This window comes from Mirounga leonina, unplaced genomic scaffold (assembly GCF_011800145.1).
Source record: "Mirounga leonina isolate KUSES-001 unplaced genomic scaffold, KU_Mleo_1.0 Mir_151, whole genome shotgun sequence".
NCBI classification, from domain to species: Eukaryota; Metazoa; Chordata; class Mammalia; order Carnivora; family Phocidae; genus Mirounga; species Mirounga leonina.
The window spans coordinates 28,117,410-28,128,586 of record NW_023270377.1 but is presented as its reverse complement, the minus strand read 5'-3'; positions in this window follow the sequence as shown (position 1 = coordinate 28,128,586).

Genomic DNA, 11,177 nt, shown 5'->3' with positions numbered 1-11,177 from the left:
AAGGAAGGAAGGAAGGAAGGAAGGAAGGAAGGAAGGAAGGAAGGAAGAAAGAAAGAAAGAGAAAGAGATCTTTGTCTTAATGAATTAACCAAAAACTCTTGGCAGGTAGTTTACTGATCTCCAGAAAACATGCCAATCTTGGTGTTGGCTTTTCAGAATTCTTTAGGTATATTATAGCTTAATAAAAACAAAATGTTTGTTTTTAATGAAATGTTAAAGCCAACCCTGAATGTTGAATTCTTCATCGTATTGGGTCATACCAACAGGGTAAAGAGGGGACCTAAGATGCATTGCTGGTGGTGGGCATGTTGCTCTGACTCAAGTGATCTATTGCTTAACAAAAATTGACTTACCGTAGTGATAAAGGTAAGGAAATCAAAAATTTCTTTAAAAGTTTACTGTCAAGAATGTCCTGCCCAGAGTTTAGAATTGGACATTTAATGTTATTATGACCTATAGTACATAATTCCTATGGAGATTAATATCTGTAGTCACTTTCCCAGCTTGAGCTACCAGCACTTAGAAGTGTCAATATCCGGGGCGCCTGGGTGGCTCAGTCATTAAGTGTCTGCCTTTGGCTCAGGTCATGATCCCAGGGTCCTGGGACTGAGCCCCATATCAGGCTCCCTGCTTAAAGGGAAGCCTGCTTCTCCCTCTCCCACTCACCCTGCTTGTGTCCCCTCTCTCACTGCCTCTCTCTCTCTGTCAAATAAATAAATAAAATCTTTATTAAAAAAAGTGTCAGTATCCTCTAATGAAGAACATAATCAATTCAATCAGCTATTCAACATATATTATGCAAAACATTCATTCATATATATTATGCAAAACATTTGGTCATTTAACATTATGCAAGAGTGCATACATTGAAAACAGCAGTATAAACAAAGACACATTACCAACGTTAGTAGTAGTATATCTCAGAAGTTTGAAAAGGCATTGGAAATATCTAGTCCAACCCTCACAGACCCACTGCTTCCTTCTGCAACATTCCTTCCAGGAGATGCCCAATTGCTCCGATGATGGGGAAATCCCAGCAGGTACTGGGATAAACCACTGTGACTGACCCTAGCTCATTTTCCTCATCTAAGAATAGCTTCACAAGGTACTCAGGGGGTTCTGGACAAAGATTTTGGGAAAGAGGCCAGCAGAAGACGAGAAAAGATTTTTAAATAATAAAAAGAATTCCTTTGGCTATGTAATGATAGAAATGCCAAGACAGTTGTGAAGCTAGTGAGAAATTAAGTTGCTAATGTTTTAGGGATTATTACCCTTTGCAGCATGTGAGGCACAGTTTGTAGAATTGTGTGATATTTCATCCTGAGTATTTTTTTGTTGTTGGGACATGTTGAATTAGCCCAGCTTTGCTATTAATATATTATATATCACTGTCAATATTTTATCAGAATATTATCATTTTTCTTTTAAACATGCCGTTTCCAAAGGGTCTGGTACACACTTAATGGGATTTAACAGCAGAATGCATCTCAGATTTTGTAATGGAAATCAGTAGGAAAATAGGATAGATTTGGTAGAAAGTCTCTGTGCCACAAACTTTGCTGACAGTGACCATTCCTTTAAGTGAGAGATCCCTATTCCACAAGTGCCCAATGATGAGTTTTTATGTGTATGATAGATCTGGGTAGTTGGGAAGATTAATAATGTCAGCAGCAGCAGTTTTTTTGCTGACTGGTTGCTCATTTGAATGGTTAGAAGAGTCCACTGAGTCACAGTGTTTAATACTGGTTACTGCTCTTCTCAGGACTGAGAAAGGCGAATGCCTGGCCTTCCATTTAGGCGATCTAATTGGGGGATTGGGGGGTTTGCTTCAGTGTCCCCCACAGCTTCACATCCCCCTGCCAACTCTCAGCTCTCCCTACTGTTGTGCAAGACTCACAGACCGTTCTAAGCAAATGTGGTCATGTTTTACAAGGAGTCATTTCATCTTGGCCTCTCCCAGGCTGGGTCCCATATATGACATGCTCTTCTGCTTTGCTTCAGTTTTTGATCATTACTGCGGAAGGTAGGGCAATCCCACCAATGAAGGCAACGTAAGTCTGAAGGGTTCACTCCCTCCACCCAACGTGTCCAAATGTGAAATTCTACCCAGCTCTCTTCGTGCCACACATTAATCTGTCCTTTGCTTTTCTGCAATATCGATTCTTGAGTGGTGAAGTTTGTCTGTGTTAAACTGATCCTGAGTGTATTTGTCCTTTCCACATGTTCATGTACATTGGTGCCCCTTTGAGATGAGACATTTCCAGGGAATATTTGTCTGATCACCCTACAGAGAATCTAGTATCTGTTATAGCACACATAAACTTTTTAAAGCCCAACTTAAAAGAGATCACATAAAATGTTTTTAGTAAAATTTAAAAATAATATTACTCTTTCTCCAGTATTGTTTGGACACTGTATTGTTTGTCCTGGCTTCTGTTAGGTTAGCCCAAATAGGAGGAAATAGCATTACCTCAAATGATGTCAAATGTGGTTAAAGGAAAATAGAAGATCTAAGGCACTTAGCAAAAAAGTGTCTGTAATTAAAATTACCAACATCTACATGAAGTACATGAGAGACATTGTCAAAGAACCCACTTCACAGAGTGATTTGGAGCTAGTGTGTATATATATAAATATACATATATATATATTTTTTAAGATTTATTTATTTATTTAAGAGACAGAGAGAGAGAGAGAGCACACGAGGGGTGAGGGAAGAGCAGAGGGAGAAGGACAAGCAAACTCCATGCTGAACGCGGAGCCCAACACAGGGCTCAATCCCACAACCCTGAGATCATGACCTGAGCTGAAACCAAGAGTCAGACGCTCAACCAACTGAGCCACCCAGGTGCCCCAGAGATAATATATTTTTTAAAATAAGGTACTATCAGGGAACAGTGGCTATTACATTCGTTACATTTAAGAGAGACTGTAATCTTGAATATTGTAACATTTCACAAAGTGATGTAATAACAGACTTTTCAGGGAACTAGTAACAACTTTAACAAAGGAAAGCTGGAGAACAAGAATTTGTTAAATTTCAGTTTCTTCCACACTAACCTGGAATAAAGAATGTCCTGATGCTAAATGGCCTTTAAAGATCACCTAGACAGAATAGAAAGAGATCTATGTTAGCGACTTGAAAGTAAGTATTTGGCAACCCTGAATTCCCTCTTTCTGTTTTGTTTTTACCATAGCGATCTTCTGACCTATAATTTGGTCTTCTGAGTGGACTTACTTATACGAGATTGCCTTTTGTAAACATGTAGTGTTTATTTTTATTTATCTACATACTTTATTATGTTTCTATTTTCAGAGCGGAAGTATGAATAAAGACAATAAAACATGAGAATGATAATACAGAAAACTATTAGCATTAACTAAAAGGCAGAAGTAAAGTACTAAAGGAAGATGGAAGAAGAAACATAATAAGGATCCATTATCATTCCAGTTGTGTCTGCTATTAAACACTGATCAAGCTATGTTTTTACTTATAAATTGTTTCCTTGTAAATTTGCCTCATGTGAACCCATACCCCTACCCTAGAGCACAGAGTCTCACCTCTGTGAAGTAAACTATTTGGTGTATAAGCTGGTAAAACTGAGCTTCATATTTTTCAATTCTGGTGACTCCACTAAAATGCCCAGGTAGTCTTATTTAAAGCCATATAATTTCATTTACTCAGTAATTATTGAGCACCTGTTCTGTCAAACACTGTGCTGGGGGCTGGGCCTCTAAGGATGAATGAGATATGATTCTTACCCTTCTAGAATTGACATGTTAAATGAAGAGAGATATAAATAAAAAATAATATGGGTAATATGGCCAGACTAGATTTCTGGGACAGACTTCCTCTACATAAAGATAACCAAAATTCTAGGACATAAGCATTGATGAGCTGACAAGATAATAAAGAATCATTAGGATGGATAAAGAAGATGTGGTATATATATACAATGGAATATTATGCAGCCATCAAAAGGCTGCATACGACGTGGATGGAACTGGAGGGTGTTATGCTGAGCGAAATAAGTCAATCAGAGAAAGACATGTATCATATGACCTCACTGATATGAGGAATTCTTAATCTCAGGAAACAAACTGAGGGTTGCTGGAGTGGAGGGTGGGGTGGGAGGGATGGGGTGGCTGGGTGATAGACACTGGGGAGGGTATGTGCTATGGTGAGCACTGTGAATTGTGCAAGAGTGTTGAATCACAAATCTGTACCTCTGAAACAAATAAGGCAATACATGTTAAAAAAAAAAAAAAGAAGGTAGCAGGAGGGGAAGAATGAAGGGGGGGAAAACAGAGGGGAAGACAAACCATGAGAGACGATGGACTCTGAAAAACAAACTGAGGGTTCTAGAGGGGAGAGGGGTGGGAGGATGTGTTAGCCTGGTGATGGGTATTAAAGAGGGCACGTTCTGCATGGAGCACTGGGTGTTACGCACAAACAATGAATCATGGAACACTACATCAAAAACTAATGATGTATGGTGATTAACATAACAATAAAAAAATTTTTTAAATTTTAAAAAATAAAGAATCACTAGGCTAAAATCTAAATGAAAGTGAGATTCAACATTGCTTCTGGCCAGAGCACTCTTAAGCTTAATATTCCCAGCCCTGGCTGTATATTAGAAAGAGCTTAAAAAATACCATTGAGTGGTATGGCTTCCAGCAAATGTGTACTAGCTGGTATTAGATAAACGCCAACCCCCACCCCCCCAACCTCCAAGAGCAACTAGATTGGAGCAAAAATTACATGATGAAGGTATTGGAGAAGTAACAATGGAGCAAGAACTCACCAAGCCTAGATCCTGAAAAGAAAAGGAAGCCAAAGAGATAAGCCCCCAAATCAGCATGGTTTTATCCCACTGCAGTAATTACCTAAGAGAAAGTTGAGCTAGGAAGCTGAGCAGAAAATACAGTGAAAAGGAAGGTGAGCAAAGGTTTTGGTAAATCCAAAAGGTTGGGGGTATAAATATAAGAGTTTACAGTTGGCCAAGAGGTTGAAGGGATGTGAGGGTCAGAAAAAGACTATCCCTTACCAGGACTGAAGTCTGACTTTGAGCTATAACAATTTTTTATACTCAATGTCCAGCACTCATTTAAAAACATAAGAAGATAAAAATTCCTCAAAACCAAGAATTAAAAAATATAATAAAAACAGGCCCATGTACTATTAGACATGCACTTTGGAATAACTGTCATTAAACAAGAAATTAAATGACAAGAAGTAGAATTTCAGCCTAGAATCAGAGGCTATAACAAAAAACAAAACTCTGGAACTAAAAATCACAATAATTGGAAATAAAAATTTAATGGAAGTGTTTGTGATGGCTAATTTTATGTTTCAACCTGACTGGATCACATTGTACCCAGATATTTGGCTAAACATTATTTCTGAATGTGTCTGTGAAGGTGTTTCAGGATGAGGTTAGCATTTGAATTGGTGGACTCAGTAAGCAGTTTGCCCTCCCCGGTGTGGATGAGTACTATCCAATCCCATGGGCACCATCCAATCCCTTGAGGAGCCAAGAACAGAAAGGTGGAAGAAGGAAGAATGTGGCCCTTTCTGCCTGACTGCTTGAGCTGGGACATTGATCCAGCCTGGAATCTACATCATTGGTTTCCCTGGATCTCAGGCCTTTGGACGTGAACTGAATTACACTACTGACTTTCCTGGGTCTCTGCTTGCAGATGGCAGATTGTGGGACTTGTCAGCCTTCATAATTGTGTGAGCCAATTCTTTATAATAAATTTCTTCATATACAGCTCCTATTGATATCTATATATCCTACTGGTTCTGTTTCTCTAGAGAACCCTGACTAATACAGAGTTTAACAATAGATTAGACACAGGTGAGGTAATTGGAAGTTGGTAAGCAGGAAATAGTCAGGCAAAAGCATAGGGAGGCAAAAGATAGTGAAAAGGAAAAAGAGTGCTAAGGCAAATGGGGCAAGGTGAAACGTTCTCCCATCTACATCACTGGTTTCCATAAAAGAGGAAAGAAAGATTGGGAGACAAGTAACATATGAGTGCTTAATGACTGAGAATTTTCCAAAATTGAACAAAAAAACATCTAAAGCCATGGACTACAAAGAGCTATAGACCCCCTCCGAAGATGGATAAATACAACTAAACTATTGCTAAGAGATTCACAGGAAAACTGCTATCAAAGAGAAAATCTGAAAAGCACTTAGGTAAAAGAAACTTTACTTTCAAGAGTACAAAGATAAGACTTCATTCTTCACTCTAAATGGAAGCATTGGAAGAAAAGACAATGGAATGACATATTCAAAGTCCTACAAGAAAATAACTGCCAATTTAAATTTCTATACCTGGTGAAAATAGGAAATATCCTCCAAAAATTGTTGGGGGCAGATCTACTCTAAAGTAATACTAACGACAGTTCTTCATCACAAGGATAACATACCAGATGAAGGTATGATGATGGGTGGGGGAAGGATGGAATGTAAATGATTGTATAAAACAATAATAATAAGGTCTATGAAGTTTTAAATTATATGAAACTAAAATAGCACAAAAGTAGGGAAGCAAATGGAGTTTAAAAAGTCTAATACCCTTGCATTGTCCCAGGGCATAGAAGAAGTACTAATGTGTATTAGACTTTAACAAATCAAAGAGAAATGTTATAATTTCTAAAGTAACCTAAAAACCTAAAAAAATAATATAAGAATTTTAAATTTTAAATAACAAGCTAATAAAAAGGAAGAAATAAAATGATTAATCTAGGAAAGGAGACCAAAAGAAATAAGGTAAGTAGTAATACTAGAAAATAAATAGTAAGATGGCATATTTAAACCCCAAATTTTCAATTATTTCAATCATTGCAAATAGACTAAAATATCCAATTAAAAGACAGTGTGTAACTAAATAAAAAACAAAACTCAAATACAATGAAATTTCTATTATTGTAGTTTGGAAATGGTCTAATATTGACAGTTTTAAGTACTGTTATCAGAAATGGACACTATTTATAAAAGATACTAAACATAGGGGAGGAAGGTTGAGAATGAAAGGAATAAAAAAGATAAATCATGCAAATTTAACTAAAACAAGGTTGTCTTAGCTCTAAGAATATTCAACAAATCAGATTTTAGGTTAGTAAACAAAGTAGACATAGAAAGGTATTTTATAATACAATAGTCTACTAAAAGATACAACATTTCTAGATCTATTGATACAGACTCAAAATGATAAAGTAAACTGGAAGAAGTAGAGGAGAAGTAGAAAAATCTACAATCATACTGATAGAGTTTAATTTTTTTTTTTTGGTAACTATCAAACAAACAGACAAAAACCAGTAAAGATATAAAAGATTTGAGCACAAAGATGTCTGTCTACCTAATTATCAAATATAGAACCTGGCACATAATGCTCATAGAAAACATTTTCAACTGCATGCAGAAAACTTACCAAAATAGACCATAAATTGTGCCATATACAAGTCTCAGCAAATTCCAGAGTGAAAACTATACAGAATAGATTATCTCACCACAGTGAGATTTAAGCCAGAAATGAATAACAAAAAGATAACTGTAGAGTCCCCATGTATTTGGAAATTAAGAAATATACTACTAAATAGCCTATGAGTTAAATACAATATCACAGAAAAGAAATTTTAATATATTTGGAACTACTTAAAAATGATATCTAGACAGATATGCAAGCAAGCATAGTAAAATGCAAATGGTAGAATCTGGATGGTGAGTATATGGCTATTCATTGGAAAAATTTTGTTACTTTCAGCTCAAATTTCCTTTGTGTCAAAAATGTTTTTAGGCTCTTGATTTTGTAGTGTAACTCCTACAATTACAAGTCACCTACAAATTGGATAGGCCTGATATTAACAGCTAAAGTACATAAAGATTCCTAGGTACCAGGCCCGTTCTGAGTGTTTGCATGTATTAGATCATGCTCACAACAACCCTCTGAGTTAGGTACCAATCATATACCCATTATACATATTTAAAAACTGAGGCTCAGAGAGGTGAAGCTGTGGGCCACACAGCTTCTAGGTGTGATCCGAATCCAAAGCCTGCATGCTTAGTCATTACCCTATGCTTTGCCCCCTCAAATCTCTGAGGACAATTTATACAGACAAGACTAAAATGCTGAACCCTTTTAAAGACTCCTCCAAGTTGAGCCTCCATTAGAGGGAACTATAAAGTCATGGGCTATTTATCACACATTTTTAGCTTGTCACCTTGTCTATGAGGATACCATGAAAGCTTTCACTGGCTACTTTGGATATACCATGTCCATAACCCCTTTGCCTCTGACTAGGTCATCCCTCAAACAGTGATATTGTGCTATTTTGGCCTGACTCCATCTTGGGGCACAGATGCTGGTTTCTGGGGATAGTGGCTTCCCTTTGGGGAAACTTGGAAGCCATTAGTTTAATAATTTATTCTAGAACTTTGCTAAGAAATGATGTCAGGAATGAAAATATAATCTGGGGTGACTGGGTGGCACAGTTGATTAAGTGTCTGACTCTTGGTTTCAGTTCAGGTCATGATCTCAGAGTTGTGAGATTGAGCCCCAAGTTGGGCTCCACACTGAGCATGGACTCTGCTTGAGACTCTTCCTCCCTCTCCCTCTGGCCCTCCTCCACTGCTCTCTCTAAAATAAATAATAAACCATTTTAAAAAAAGAATAAAAATATAATCTGACCCAGGAGGGGATTTTGGTGCGTTCCCAAATAGATTGTTATAAGAATACCCATGTTACTAAGAAAAAAAGGATTCTTAGCTATGGGTCTACCTCCTGGGTACCCCTAACATTGCTTTTAAATTTAATTAATTTTTAAATAACATATCTCACTCTGTTCTAATGCCTTCTAGATAAGTCTACACTACTTGTTTGTAATTGCCCTGATTATATGTCTCTCTTTCCAACTTCTACACATTCTTTTAGAAGCTGGGCTTATTGAAGATATCCCCAAGAGAGTCAGGGCAGAATCTTTAGATTCTTTACATGATTTTCTCAGTAGAGTCATTCATCAATATACTGTCAGAATTTCAGTTTTGAAAGTGTCCTACTCCTCTTGGGTTCAGCTTCCCTTTCAGTGATACCGACCTTGCTACTAAAAGTGTGGTCCTGGGGCTGCCTGGGTGGCTCAGTTAGTTAAGCATCTAACTCCTGATTTCTGCTCAGGTTATGATCTCAGGGTTGTGAGATTGAGCCCTGAGCTGGGCTCCACGTCGGGCTCTGCACTCAGAGTGGAGTCTGCTTGTCCTTCTCCCTCTGCTTCTCCCCCTGCTCTCTCTCTCTCTCAAATAAATAAATAAATAAAATCTTTTTAAAAAAATAATAAAATAAAAGTGTGGTCCTTGGGCCAGTAGCACTTACATAGCTGAGCCTTGTTGGAATTGCACATTGGCAAACCACACCCCAGACCTACTGAATTGCAATATGCATTTTAACAAAATGCCCATGCAATCTGTGTACACGCAAAGTTTGAGAAGCATTGTTATAGGCCAAGGGCTCATGTCCTCTCTTTTTTGAACTTGTTGTAAATGGCTTCCTAAAGCCTGCATCCATTTCCCTCTGGCCACACCCACCTACCTCGCTCCTATTTACTCTGAGAACATGGGCTTGTCTCCTGCGCTGGCGCTTCCACTTTATCATCTGGTGCCTTCTTGTTGGTAAGATGTAGATTCAGAGGAACTGCTGTTCCCCTTTCACTTCCCTTAAGTTCTAAGAGAAGTCTATTTCGTTCAAACTTTCCTTCATTTCCAAGATGCAGAAGCTGAAATATCTCCTCTTTAATCATCTTTTCACATCTGAATAGACAAACGTACATTCAAATACATTTTCATCTCTGCTATTGTACTTGGTCCTCACAGCAGTTCAATGACGTAGCTAGTCTTAAAATGTTCAGAGCAGAGCTTATTATTCCCATTTGTCAGATAAGAAAGCTGAGGCTTAGAGGTTAAAGCAACTTTTCTGAAACCATATAGCAAGTAGTGGCAACATCACTGCTGGTATCCAGACTCCTTGCTTTTTTTCAACTGCACAGTTATATCTCCAAAGTATTGCTCCAAACATCTGAGCAGTGTTGGAGGGAGACCTACCCATCCTAGCACCACTTACCAAGCACAAACACTCTCTCCCCTGTGGAAAATGCTCTCAGTTATCCAGCCAACTCCTTTTTAAATTTGCTACCAGAAACCTAATGCTTCCATTAGAATATGTTCAGCTACCTGCATACTTGCTCCTTGTAGTTAGGGGATAGCTAAGGGCACAATTCTGGCAAGTGAGGTGGAAATGGAGGTTTTGTGGGCTGTATGAGTTTGCTAGGGCTGCCATAACAATGTGCCATAAGCGATGGCTTAAACAACAGAAATGTATTGTCTTACAGCTCGGGAGGCTAGAAGTCTGAAATCAAGGTGGGTGCAAGGTCTGTTCCTTCCAAGCGCTATGAAGGAAAGATCTGCTCCCAGCATCTCTCCTTGACTTGTAGATGAGCGTGCCCCATTCACAAGGTGTTCTCCTGTCTGCACATTTCTGTGTCCAAATTTTGCCTTTTCATAAAGACACCAGTCATATTGGGGTAGGACCCACACCAGTGGCCCCATTTTAACTTGATTACCTCTGTAAAGATCCCATCTCCAAATAACATCACATTCTGAGGTCCTGGGGGTTAATACTCCAGCATATTCTTGGAGGTGTGGGGAGACACAATTCAACCCATAATATGGGAGGAGTATGTGTTTTGGGGGGTGCTTTTGCTTTCCTCACAAGAAGACAGTCACGGTGTGATGTCCTCCCACTGTCCTTCCTTTCTGCTTCATATTCTGCCTCCATAGCTGGAGCTGCTCAGCCTTATTGGGATTAGGAGAGAAAGAACAAGAGAGCTAAGGAGTTGAACCAACATGAAGAACTGCCTGACTCTTCATGTCTATTACATGAGGAAAATTATCACCTTTGCTAAAAGTCGTTGCAGTGAGGTTTCCCGTGACACATTCTTAATATATTTTGCTATTCTCAAATAACTGGCTTTATAGGATTTTATCAAATTATACAGTAATCCAGAGTAAAAGAGCTAGTTATTATCAGGCTATGTTTACAAATGATTTAGATTGAGAAAGGGGTTGAAGGAACTGAATAATGAAAGTACCATACCTTGACAGACATTCTGAATACAA